Source organism: Papaver somniferum, chromosome 3 (assembly GCF_003573695.1).
Source record: "Papaver somniferum cultivar HN1 chromosome 3, ASM357369v1, whole genome shotgun sequence".
In the NCBI taxonomy this organism is placed as follows: domain Eukaryota; kingdom Viridiplantae; phylum Streptophyta; class Magnoliopsida; order Ranunculales; family Papaveraceae; genus Papaver; species Papaver somniferum.
This window is the reverse complement of record NC_039360.1, coordinates 92260043-92273648: the sequence shown is the minus strand read 5'-3', so window position 1 is coordinate 92273648 and position 13606 is coordinate 92260043. Positions and strand designations below refer to the sequence as shown.

The window sequence follows — 13606 nt, the reverse complement described above, 5'->3', positions numbered from 1 at the left end:
CAGACACAATTCTTGCTCATTTGTCGGTTCTGTCCAAACTTCTACTCCATGTTGTTCTGAACCTCTTGGATTTAATCTGCCATACGAGCCATAATAAGCAGCAACAATAATGGCTCAGCAACTCGGTTTCACTCCCTTCTTTCTCGGTTTAAAACTCATTCAAAAACCCTTACAAACTCGAACCAAGCCTAACCCAGTCTTCTACCTGAATTCGTACCACTTCCTGGTTCATTTCAACCGCGAAATCATCTCCCAGCTCTTTGTAAACAACCCATAAAACTCACGACAGAGCTGCAGAGAGACGATGCCAAAACTGAACGCTGAGGCCATTTTGCAAACACCTTGTATACGACTTGTAAACTGGTGAAGGTTATCAACTTGCTGTATATTGGAGATTGCACAATAACTCCTTCCTGAATGGCAGCAAGCATCAGTTTCTTGGCTGGCTTCTCTTGAGCAAATCTTCACTCAATCTTCTCATAACTCGCTGCACACTCAAATCAGAAAGAACCCAACTCATGATTCAACACAGATTCTTCAAAACACCCTCAATCTCATTCATTGATCGTCAGTAATCATCAGCATCGCAGGCACTTCCTCCATTGATTTCTCGGATCAAACCAAAACCCAATCTCCAGTACAGGCTTCTTCTTCATCTCGGTTTCAATAACTGAGCTAACCAACCACAGCCACACGAACCACGCCTAGTAGTGAAAACTTGGTGCAGCGCAAGAAAGTGAACCTTGGCAGAGAACTTGGTTGTTAAACAGAGTTGCTCGACCTGATTTTCACCTGCTAGGTTATAAGGCAAAGGGGATGGTGGCCCTTAACGAGCAGTTGGCTCTCTTTAGTAATTCTTTGGTGAGCAGTAGTGCTTCAGTATTTTTTTTGTTTGACACAATAGAGTGTTGTGTCTTTACACATTCAAATCCGTCAATTCCAAGTACACGATTCTAATCGGTCGATTCCAAGTTTGCCAATGCATAAGATTCTCAAAGGGAAAATTGAGATCCTTTTTCTCTTCTTTCATGTCCATGACTCCAAAATACCTGTAAAATGCAAAACAAGCATAATATCCGAAAGTACAAGAGAAAATAGCTAAGAAAGGCATAAGAAAGTGATACTCAAAAGATATATTTTAGGCAATTATCACTTAGTCACTTTGATGTTAGGGAAAACATGAATTGTTTTCCAAATCTTGCTCATGATTTCTTTAAAGTTAAATGTTATTCCTGCTGGGAAACCCATTTTAGGGATGATGTGCTCACTCATTCCCACTTTCAGTTTCAGAGACAGATCAGAGTTGCGCAGCGAAAGCTTCGAGGATTTGACTCCATTAATTAGTTAACTTCTGCTATGTTTATTACATTGTATATTCTGTTTTGTAAACCAAATGACTATTGTATATGTATCATTTGAGAGGAGTTCTTGTATATATATTTCTGAGCGGGGCTAGTTTTGGGTTAAATTTTGTAGCAGATTTCTAAATTGGAGGTTTATGTAAAGGATTTATATTCTTAGTGCCTCTTTATTTAGTTAATCTCTTGGATTACTCAGCTACTAGCTTAGGGGGCGCTACAATGTTGGTATCAGAGCTCACTATTAGATCTTATATGGGTAATAATAAGACTAGCCAGTGCAAGTTAGTGAACTAGATTTGTTTAGAACTATGTTGGGTAGTGAGATAAATCTTAATCACTAAAAGATATCATTAATTAAAATACTTATTTGATTGATTGATTTGTTTGTTTGTTTGAATGTTTGTATATATAATGAAGTAAATATTGTAGGTTGAAACCAGTTACATTATAATTTAGAAATTTCAATAGAAAACTAGAGAGTAATTAATGTTAATTGAATGACACTTAGATAATCCAGCATTGGGGAATAGTGAGGTTCCAAATTCTGGTGTGTTTGTGTTGTCTTTGTTCGTAGGAAACCATCGTCGAGTCTTGCTAACCTGGACAGGCCAACTACAAGCATGGATTACCATTCATATTAGGAGGACTTGCTTTTATTAGTGGACTGATATATCCCAAATTTTACTTATAAACTTTGTTATAGAGTATTTTACCTCGTAATTAGAACCAGTAACTTATTGAAATGCAAATTAGTATTTTGAACCTAGAGCCACAAATTTTAGTTGTAGAAAGCCATCTATGTTTATGTTTTGTTATGTTGTTTGCGCTTAGACAAGAGACGAGAATATTCTATAAGGTGGGGAGATTTGAAGACCTTAAGGGTGGTTTGATTTTCGAGGAAGAAAATATATAAGGTGGGGAGAATGTAAGGACCCTCAAGCTCGTAAATGCTATTAGACTAGTCAAGAGACGTATTAGACGATGATAACTCGATTAGTTTAACACGAACGTTAATCAATAAGAATTAATCTAACAACGATCTCTATACGAAACTCTTACCGTTGAATAAATCTCGAAAAGTTATGCGGAATGGACTGCTCGAACGAGTCATTCGGATATCATATAGAGAAGATATTATCAATTTTGTATGAAGGGAAAAATTAGTCATTTTTCTTTAAACCGCCTGAATGCCTTATCGTTTGGAGGTCTGCCTTTAGCAATTTTGGTCGGCCTTATCAAGACCAAGTCGAGAAGATTTTGTTCTTATCTTTTCTTTCTTCTTCTCTCTTCTTCTTTCTTCTACTTCGTCTTTACTTCTCTGCTCTTCCTCTGCCGACGTTGAGAGATGAGAGTTGAGATTCGATTTGAAAGAATCAACTGATGTGGGTATGAAGATGTTGAAGGTGATGGTGCTGTTGTAAATTAGGTAGATAACAATTAGGAATCGAAGATATAAATTAAGGGAAACCAAGTTAGGGTTTGTAGATTGAGTTTTGGATTCGTGCGGACTTAATTGTGTGCTGAGTTGTTGGTAGATGAAGATTAAGAGGGTTGTCGTTTGTTTGCTGAGATGAAGTAGTTTTAAAGATGAATTAAGAGTTAGGGTTTCTGAGAAATCGATTGGAGATCGATTAGGTGGTGATTAAGAGAACAATTGAAGGTTGGGTTTGCATTAATTGAAGACATGGATTGAGATTTTGATCTCAGGTGAAGTAGAAGCTCATGCAACCGTAATTGGAATTAGGGTTTTATCTTGTATTTGAGGTTAAAAAGTTAATTAGGGAATTAAGGTTTGATTGAAATGTAAATCGAAGAAGTAAATATAATTATTGGATGGGTTTAGTTGATTTGAGAACTTGAATTAATGATTGAAACAATTCAAGGATTTGGGGATTATTTAGGGGCTTCACAGTTGATGTTCTTGGAATTGATCAGAGGAGGTAGGAAGAGGCAATATCAGTTATGATTCTGAAATGAAGAGCTAGGGTTCGTGGATTGAAATTACAAGTGAAAAAGGTTCTAAGATTTGTATGAGGTAAATCTTCTCTACCAATTTAAGTACTTGAGATAATTGAGCTAAGGTCTGAGTTGGTTACGAAATGAAGGTTAGCTGTTGTTTTGAATTACAGGGTCTCTGTGAATTTAATTGGGAATGGAAATTATGAATAAGGATGTTGGGGTAAGTGAACTATATTGGAGTTGAGATGTTATTATTGTTGTCGAGGCTGGTGGTGGTATTGATTTGATATTAGGTTCATGTATGGAATTGCAGTTCAAACATGGAACTAGTGGTGATAGTAAATTGAGAATGAATGTACAGATCTGGAGTTGGTGTTGTTATTATTTGTTAGAGTTTAGATGTTGTTGTTGTGACAGTAAAGTCAGAATTGTCGTGACTAAGAGAGGTTGAACAGAATAGGTTGTGGTGGTTCTGGTATTATGGGTTATTGGAGGTGGTTTGTTGAATTGAAATTACAGTTGTGGTTCAGGTTGGATTGCAGTGTTGTTTGGATTGAAGTTTAGAGAGTTGAGAATTATAAGAGGTATGAACTGGTATAAAAAGAATGAAATGAAGTAGGGTTGCAGATTGTGTAGCTGTCGAGTGATTGGTTGAGATGAATGTAGAAAGAATGTTGCAGCGACTGCTTTTGCAGGTAAGCAGTGTTTGAAGTTGTAATTGAAACTTGAAGTTTGTTTAAGATAAATGTATGGTTATTTGAATTATAGTTAAGAGTTGTGTTGCACTATGATTGTGCTTTAGTGTTATTTGGCATGAGCAATGGCTCTGACCTGTGCAAGGGTAAGGCATTGTGCCTGTCAGCCTAGTTAGGTATCTGAGTCAATCTGACTGAGTCAATCGTGTGCTGACTTAGTGAATCCGATTTGTTACCTGAGTTGACTCAGTGGACCTTGACCGTTTTGATTACCCTGGACTTGACCAGACCTTGGACGTTGACTGTTAATCGACCATGTTGACTGTTAGAGATTGTTAGTTGACCCTAGTCGACCAGGCATTGTGCTAATGGGTTGAGTTTAGCGGACTTGGGCTTAGACCTAGTGTTCCTACTTTGATGTATTAGACCCTTATGGTCTAATTTTTCCTATGGTTCCTTCTGAAAGGTTGTGGATACTCATAAGACTTAGCTAATGGACTATATAATCAACTTAATTTGATTAGTAAACCTTAGCTATGCTAAAGATAGAGAATGAGAAGCTATAAATCCATAATGGTCTTAGAACCATTAGATAGATTTGTATGATTCTTGTGTGGGCCATTTTGGCTAGGTTCTTAGACTTCTTGTATGGTTAACAGTTAGTCTGTATTAACAACGATCGGTTCAAAGGATGAACCAGTGGATCGTGGATCTCTAGGTAGGCGTGGCTTGTCATCAAAAGAGGTGGGAATACTTTTAACTCTTTTGAATCCATTGTTTGTTTCTTTTACAAAAGTTTATGTTTAACAAACTCATGGATTGTCTGTTCGTGCTTTACATGCATTGTTTAATTTGTGTTATGATTGTTCTGTTGATTCTTTGAATCTTTCCATGAATTGGAAAGGGCTTGTAATGTTTGTCGTCATTATGAATTGTTATGGGAAATGAGAATTTACATGTGTGGTATATAAGATACGCTCCTTCACATTTATACCTAGAGCTTTTATGATATACTGGTCGACAGTTTGCGAGTTCGGAATTGTAGACATCCATACATACGATTAGGTGTGGATTTGCGAGTTTGGAATTGCACAACCATATTATACATGAGAGTTTGGTCATATACATGTTTGTGCATTTCCAGTGACTTAGTTACTTTGATGTTTGGGAAAACATTAATTGTTTTCCAAATCTTGCTCATGATTTCTTTAAAGTTAAATCTTATTCCTGCTGGGCAACCCCTTTTAGGGATGATGTGCTCACTCATTCCCACTTTCAGTTTCAGGGACGGATCAGAGTTACGCAGCGAAAGCTTCGAGGATTTGACTCCGTTAATTAGTTAACTTCTGCTATGTTTATTCTGTTGTATATTTTGTTTTGTAAACCAAATGACTATTGTATATGTATCATTTGAGAAGAGTTCTTGTATATATATTTCCGAGTGGGGCTAGTTTTGGGTTAGGTTTTGTAGCAAATTTCTAAACTGAAGGTTTATGTAAAGGATTTAGATTCTTAGTGCCTCTTTATTTAGTTAATATCTTGGATTACTCAGCTGCTAGATTAGGGGGCGCTACAGTGTTGGTATCAGAGCTCACTATTAGATCTTATATGGGTAATAATAGGACTAGCAAGTGCCAGTTAGTGAACTAGATTTGTTTAGAACTAGGTTGGGTAGTGAGATAAATCTTAATCACTAAAAGATGTCATTAATTAAAAGATTTATTTGATTGGTTGATTTGTTTGTTTGTTTGTTTGAATGTTTGTGTATATAATGAAGTAAAAATTGTAGGTTGAAACCAGTTACATTATAATTTAGAAATTTCAACAGAAAACTAGAGAGTAATTAATGTTAATTGAATGACACTTAGATAATCCAACACTGGGGAATGGTGAGGTTTGAAATTCTGGTGTGTTTGTGTTGTCTTTGTTCGTAGGAAACTATTGTCGGGTCTTGATAACCTGGACATGCCAACTACAAGCATGGATTACCATTCATAATATGAGGACTTGCTTTTATAAGTGGATTGTTAGATCCCAAATTTTACTAACAAACTTTGTTATAGAGTATTTTACCTCGTAATTAGAACCAATAACTTATTGAAATGCAAATTAGTATTTTGAACCTAGAGCCACAAATTTTAGTTGTAGAAAGCCATCTAGGTTTATGTTTTGTTATGTTGTTTGAGCTTAGACAAGAGACGGGAATATTCTATAAGGTGGGGAAATTTGAAGACCTTAAGGGTGGTTTGATTTTCGAGAACGAAAATATATAAGGTGGGGAGTGAAAAAGAGGGGGTCTAACAACACCACCCAATATTTCGCTTAGCAATATATATGGACTAACTCCGAAATACTTTCTAGAGAATCAACTAGACAGTCAGACTCAATCTAAGTAGAAGTATCTCAAGGAGTAAATATCTCTCTCTTGTTTTGATTTACTCGTGCTAATAGAAATCAGCGAGTCGATAATCAAACACAAGGAATAACTTGGACGGTACCAAAGACCAATGTCCAAGGATCAATCAATGACAATCAAACAACCAAAGGTTGGATTATACCAATTGATGATCTCAACGCACAGCTTGTATTATTTCAATTATAAAGATAAACAATATAATGCGGAAAATGAAATAACATAGACACCAGAAATTTTGTTAACGAGGAAACCCCAAATGCAGAAAATCCCCGGGACCTAGTCCAGATTGAATACACACTGTATTAAGCCGCTATAGACACTAGCCTACTCCAAGCTAATTTCGGACTGGAATGTAGTTGAACCCCAATCAGTCTCCCACTGATCCAAGGTACAGTTGCACTCCCTACTCCTCTGATCCCAGCAGGATACTGCACACTTGATTCCCTTAGCTGATCTCACCCATAACTAAGAGTTTCTACTACCCAAAATCGCAGGCTTTAACAATAAAAAAATCTGTCTCACACAGACAAGTCTATCAAAGGATCAATCTTTCTCCCACGGAAAAACCCTAAAGTTTTTGTTCCGTCTTTTGATATATAATCAAGGTGAACAGGAACCAACTGATAATCCGGTCTTATATTCCCGAAGAACCACCTAGATTAATCAATCACCTCACAACAATCTTAATCGTATGGTAGCGAAACAAGATGTTGAGGAATCACAAACAATGAGACGAAGATGTTTGTGATTACTTTTTATATCTTGCCTATCAGAGATATCAATCTCAAGCCAATCAATTTGATTGTACTCGTACGATAGAATATGCAAGATCAGATCACACAACTACGATAAAAGTAGTATCGGTCTGGCTTCACAATCCCAATGAAGTCTTTAAGTCGTTAACCTGGTTTTAAAAGAAGAAAACCAAAGGTTAAAGGAGAAACGACTCTAGCACGCAAAGCGGTATCACACGTAAGGTGTGGGGATTAGTTTTGCATAATACTAGATGTCTCCTTTATATAGTCTTTCAAATCAGGGTTTTGCCTTGGTTACAAAGCAATCAATATCCACTGTTAGATGAAAACCTGATTTAGATTCAAGCTAATATTTCTCAACCGTTAGATCGAAAACTTAGCTTGTTATACACAATTGAAATGCACGTTTCTAGGTTTGTTAATCGTACCCAAACGTATGAACTTGTTGGTTCAACAATAGTTAACCAAAGGTTAGCCATATGAGCATTTCATATCAACTATGTTCTTCTTCACCATAACTAGTTCAAATGACTCAAATGAACTAGTTAGAGAGTTGTTCAATTGCAAGGAAATCTTATGTAACTACACAAGACACAATTGAAGCAAAGATGATTTGATTCACTTGAATCGGTTCATGAACTTTATAGCCACGGTTTGCATATTGCAGTCCTTAGTCTTTATAATTTTAAGTTCAGAAATCATCTTCAGATATATAACCTTCTTAAGTTCGCAGACTAGGTTCGCGGACTTAAGAAACCGGGCAGAGTTCACAAACTCCAGCAGAAAATCTCGGCAAAGACTTTCCGCCGGTTGGCGGACTGGGTTCGCGGACGCATCTAGTTTGTCATCTCCAGCAGAATTTCTCAGGATGAGAAGTTCGGCAATTCGCGGACTGGGTTCGCGGAGTTGGCTCACGCCATTCAACCGGTTTCTCTTGATCAACAAAGTTCGCAAACTTCGGCTCAAGGAATAGAACTTATGCACATATGTGTTTCCACAACAATACTTATGTTCATCATTGTTATGTAATCTAAACTCTCAATCCAATCATTGAAACATTCTTAGAGGACGTTATACAGTTGTTACACCATTTCTCGTCAAAGCAATTTCCAAGATGATTGAAACATACTAGGTAAAGATAAATTTGGTCGAAGCGAAAATCTTACCAACACATATTTCGAGAAATAGATAGGCGAGGTAAACTCGGATCGAAATACCAAATGTGTATAATCTAAGTCTATATATAGCATACGAATTTTTGTCTCAAGAAGTAGGAGATAGAATAGATAGACTTTTGAGTGACAGATAAGTTCAAGTCTTCACATACCTTTTTGTCGAGAAGTTCAACCGGTTCCTTGAGTAGTTCTTCTACTGTATGATGAATCTCCATGAAGTCCTTGAGCTCAACTACACTTTCTATCCTAGTCCGAGACTTAGCTATAGTAGACTAAAAATCAAGACTTATAGTTTTGATCACTAACATTGACAAACATGCTTGAGATAGCAACGCATGCGAGGTCAACCGAGTAGTGCTCTAACAGGGAGAATGTAAGGACCCTCACGCTCGTCAACGCTATTAGACTAGTCAAGAGACCTATTAGACAATAATAACTCGATTAGTTTAACACAAACATTAATTAATAAGAATTAATCTAATAGCAATCTAGATACGAAACGCGTACTGTTAAATAAATCTCGAAAAGTTATGCAGAATGGACTGCTCGAACGTGTCATTCGGATATCGAATGGAGAAGATACTATCAGTTTTTTATGAAGGGAAAAATTAGTCATTTTTTTTTAAACCGCCTGACTTCCTTATCGTTTGGAGGTGTGCCTTTAGAAATTTTGGCCGGCCTTATCAAGACCAAGTCGAGAAGATTTTCTTCTTATCATTTCTTTCTTATTCTCTCTTCTTCTTTCTTCTACTTCGTCTTTACTTCTCTGCTCTTCCTCTGCCGACGTTGAGAGATGAGAGTTGAGATTCGATTTGAAAGAATCAACTGATATGGGTATGCAGATGTTGAAGGTGATGGTGCTGATGTGAATTAGGTAGAGAACAATTAGGAATCGAAGATATAAATCAAAGGAAACCAAGTTAGTGTTTGTGGATTGAGTTTTGGATTCGTGTGGAATTAATTTGTTGACCGAGTTGTTGGTAGATGAAAACAAAGAGGGTTATCATTTGTTTGCTGAGATGAAGTAGTTTTGAAGATGAATTAAGAGTTAGGGTTTCTGAGAAATTAATTGGAGATCGATTAGGTGGTGATTAATAGAAGAATTGAAGGTTGGGTTTGCATTGATTGAAGACCTGGATTGATATTTTGATCTCAGGTGAAGTAGAAGCTCATGCAACCGTAATTAGAATTAGGGTTTTGTCTTGTATTTGAGATTAAGAAGTTAATTAGGGAATTAAGGTTTGATTGAACTGTAAATCTAAGGAGTAAATAGAATTATTGGATGGGTTTAGTCGATTTGAGAACTTGAATTAATGATTGAACAGATTCAAAGATTTGGGGATTATTTAGGGGCTTCACAGTTGATGTTCTTGGAATTGTTCAGAGGAGGTAAGAAGAGGCAATATCAGTTATGATTCTCAAATGAAGACCTAGGGTTCATGGATTGAAATTACAAGTGAGGAAGGTTCTAAGATTTGTATGAGGTAAATCTTCTCAACCAATTTAAGTACTTGTTATGTTGTTTAAAATTTAGAATTAGTATAACTAAATTGAGATAATTGATCTAAGGTGTGAGTTGGTTATGGAAAGAAGGTTAGATGTTTTTTTAAATTACAGGGTCTCTATGAATTTAATTGGGAATGGAAATTATGAATAAGGATGTCGGGGTAAGTGAATTGTATTGGATTTGAGATGTTATTATTGTTGTCGAGGCTGGTGGTGGTATTGATTTGATATTAGGTTCATATATGGAATTGCAGTTCAAACATGAAACTAGTGGTGATAGTAAATTGAGAATGAATGTACAGATATGGAGTTGGTGTTGTTATTATTTGTTAGAGTTTAGATGTTGTTGTTGTGACAGTAAAGTCACAATTGCCGTGACTCTGAGAGGTTGAACAGAATGGGTCGTGGTGGTTCTGGTATTATGGGTTATTGGAGGTGGTTTGTTGAACTGAGATTACAGTTGTGGTTCAGGTTGGATTGCAGTGTTGTTTGGATTGAAGTTTAGAGAGTTTAGAATTAGAATAGGTATGAACTAGTATAACAAGAATGAAATGAAGTAGGGTTGCAGAGTGTGTAGCTGTCGAGTGATTGGTTGAGATGAATGTAGAAAGAATGTTGCAGCTACTTCTTTTGCAGGTAAGCAGTGTTTGAAGTTGTAATTGAAACTTGAAGTTTGTTTAAGATAAATGTATGGTTATTTGAATTGTAGTTAAGAGTTGTGTTGCACAATGATTGTGCTTTAGTGTTCTTTGGCCTGAGCAATGGCTCTGACCTGTGCAAGGGTAAGGCATTGTGCCTTTCAGCCTAGTTAGGTATCTGAGTCAATATGACTGAGTCAATCGTGTGCTGACTCTGTGATTCCGATTTGTTACCTAAGTTGACTCAGTGGACCTTGACCGTTTTGATTACCATGGACTTGACCAGACCTTGGACGTTGACTTTTAATCAACCATGTTGACTGTTAGTTGACCCTAGTGGACCAGGCCTTGTGTTAATGGGCTGAGTTTAGCGGAATTGGGCTTAGAACTAGTGTTCCTACTTTGATGTATTAGACCCTTATGGTCTTATTTTGCCTATGGTTCCTTCTGCAAGGTTGTGGATACTCATAAGACGACTTAGCTAATAGACTATAGAATCAACCTAATTGGATTAGTAAACCTTAGCTATGATAAAGATAGAGAATGAGAAGATATAAATCCACAATGGGCTTAGAACCATTAGATAGACTTGTATGATTCTTGTGTGAGTCATTTTGGATAGATTCTTAGATTTCTTGTATGGTTAACAGTTAGTCTGTATTAACAACGATCGATTCAAAGGATGAACCAGTGGATCGTGGATCTCGAGGTAGGCATGGCTTTTCATCAAAAGAGGTGAGAATACTTTTAACTCTTTTAAAACCATTGTTTGTTTCTTTTACAAAAGTTTATGTTTAGCAAACTCATGGATTGTTTGTTCGTGCTTTACATGCATTGTTTAATTTGTGTTATGATTGTTTTGTTGATTCTTTGAATCTTTCCATGAATTAGAAAGGGCTTGTAATGTTTGTCGTCATTATGAATTGTTATGGGAAATGAGAATTTCCACGTGTGGTATATAGGATACGCTCCTTCACATTTATACCTTGAGGTTTTATGATATGTTGGTCGACAGTTTGCGAGTTCGAAATTGTCGACATCCATACATACGATTAGGTGTGGATTTGCGAGTTCGGAATTGCATAACCATATTATACATTGTTTGAAGAAGGAGTTTGTCCATATACATGTTTGTGCATTTCCAGTGACTTAGTCATTTTGATGTTTGGGAAAACATGAATTGTTTTCCAAATCTTGCTCATGATTTCTTTAAAGTTAAATGTTATTCCTGCTGGGAAACCCCTTATAGGGATGATGTGCTCACCCATTCCCACTTTCAGTTTCAGAGACAGATCAGAGTTGCACAACGAAAGCTTCGAGGATTTGACTCAGTTAATTAGTTAACTTCTGCTATGTTTAATATGTTGTATATTTTGTTTTGTAAATCAAATGACTATTGTATATGTATCATTTGAGATGAGTTGTTGTATATACATTTCTTAGCGGGGCTAGTTTTGGGTTAAGTTTTGTAGCAGATTTCTAAACTGAAGGTTTATGTAAAGGATTTAGATTCTTAGTGCCTCTTTATTTGGTTATCAGAATGTGATGTGTGGAACCCTCATGCCTAACTCTACAGGTTTGCAAGTTTATGCTGAGATTTGTAAGATTCTTTTCGTGTTGTCCTTTATTTTTCGTTTCTTTGTCATTTTTGTGACAAAAAGGGGGGGAATATATGGAGTAAACAGGTGATGCTGGCATTGATATTTTATATTGATTGGCATCGCTAGGGAAAATTCAATTGGTACTTGAATGTTATATCTAACGAAAGAGTGAAAGCACAGAGTAAGGGGTAGTAACATGTCATATAAATTGGTATAAAAAAGACGTGCGGATTGAATATCTACCTATCTTCCTTAGGGGGAGTATGTAGGATCAGAATCCCGCAACAATAATATCTTAGCGAAATTATCAACAACACAACACAACAACATCGCAGAACAATTTCAGAAATGATATAATAAACGACGTCAGCTAAAATCATGAGAAAGATGTGATGGTCCTGCGAAAATTAGAAAGTTTGCGAGATTAAGATTTGTAAGGTTGCAAGAATATCGCAAGTCATATCCGAAAATAAAGGACAGATTAGCTGTCAGCCACTATGTATTTCCCTATAAATAGTCGTTCAGTTGTAAAGGAAAGGAGAGAGATCTATTTTGAGTAAGAAACAAGTAAATATGAGAGAGAAAGTCTAGAGCAGAGGTCATTCTTGATTCCTTTATATTTTCTTGTAAGAATATTCAAAGATTGATTAATAAAATTAAGAGTGTAAATCTAAAAAATGAGCTGAGTAATAATGAAATCATATGGGGGGTGTAGTGTAGGATTTCCTGCAACTACATAATGGCGCTAGAAACAGGGAAGTATTGAAGATTATTCTAGAAAAAATTGAAGATTAATATTGAGATTTGTGAAGATTTAGAGTGATTGATTAAGAATTTTACATAATTTCCTGCAATATTCTTAACATCGAAGAAATGACTAGAAGAAGAAATACATCCGAATAACCGACTACTGTTAGAAGAAGCAAGAGAATTGCTGGGAGAGAAAGAAGTGAAATGGGAGAATCTACTAGAATGAGAAGTAATAGAGAAAATTAAATTCAACCACCAATTCAACAAACACTAGTACAAGGGAGGAATACAGATTATGATAGGGTGAGTATACACACTTGGCAATCAAATTCGGCAGAAGAAGTAGAAGAAGAGCAACAAAACAAAAACCATAGAAAGGTAGAGAGAAATCAAGAAGCAGATGAAGGAATAATTCATGGAGATGAGGAAATTGGAGCGTTAGAAACGTTGAGACGAAGAATACATGAAGAAAGAAGAGCTGAGGCAGAAGAACGTGCAAATCTAACAAGGCAAAATCACGAATTAAGGATGGAGAATATAAGACTACAGAATAAAAGATCGAAAAGTATTACAAAATCATATTCAAGATCGACTAGAAGAGAAATGAGGCGAAACTCACCCACAATCAATGCTGGAAACAATATTCAAGAAGAAATATCAAATCCTAATGAAGAATATCGCGAAAATAGAGAAAGAGCTGATGATCATTACGTTCCACAAAATGAAACTTTTGATGATGGGCAAAATGAT

General features: G+C 36.2%; 2 long non-coding RNA genes across 2 annotated transcripts; both read left to right on the top strand.

Moving 5' to 3' along the window:
• The first annotated feature begins 2629 nt into the window (after positions 1-2629).
• On the top strand, positions 2630-4108 carry LOC113356824. Its single transcript, XR_003363230.1, has 2 exons — positions 2630-3396; positions 3491-4108. It is a non-coding gene; the product is annotated as an uncharacterized LOC113356824 (long non-coding RNA).
• Positions 4109-9099: 4991 nt separating this feature from the next.
• LOC113356823 lies at positions 9100-12046 on the top strand. The gene is made up of 3 exons (XR_003363229.1): positions 9100-10503; positions 11156-11240; positions 11786-12046. It is a non-coding gene; the product is annotated as an uncharacterized LOC113356823 (long non-coding RNA).
• Positions 12047-13606: the final 1560 nt, after the last annotated feature.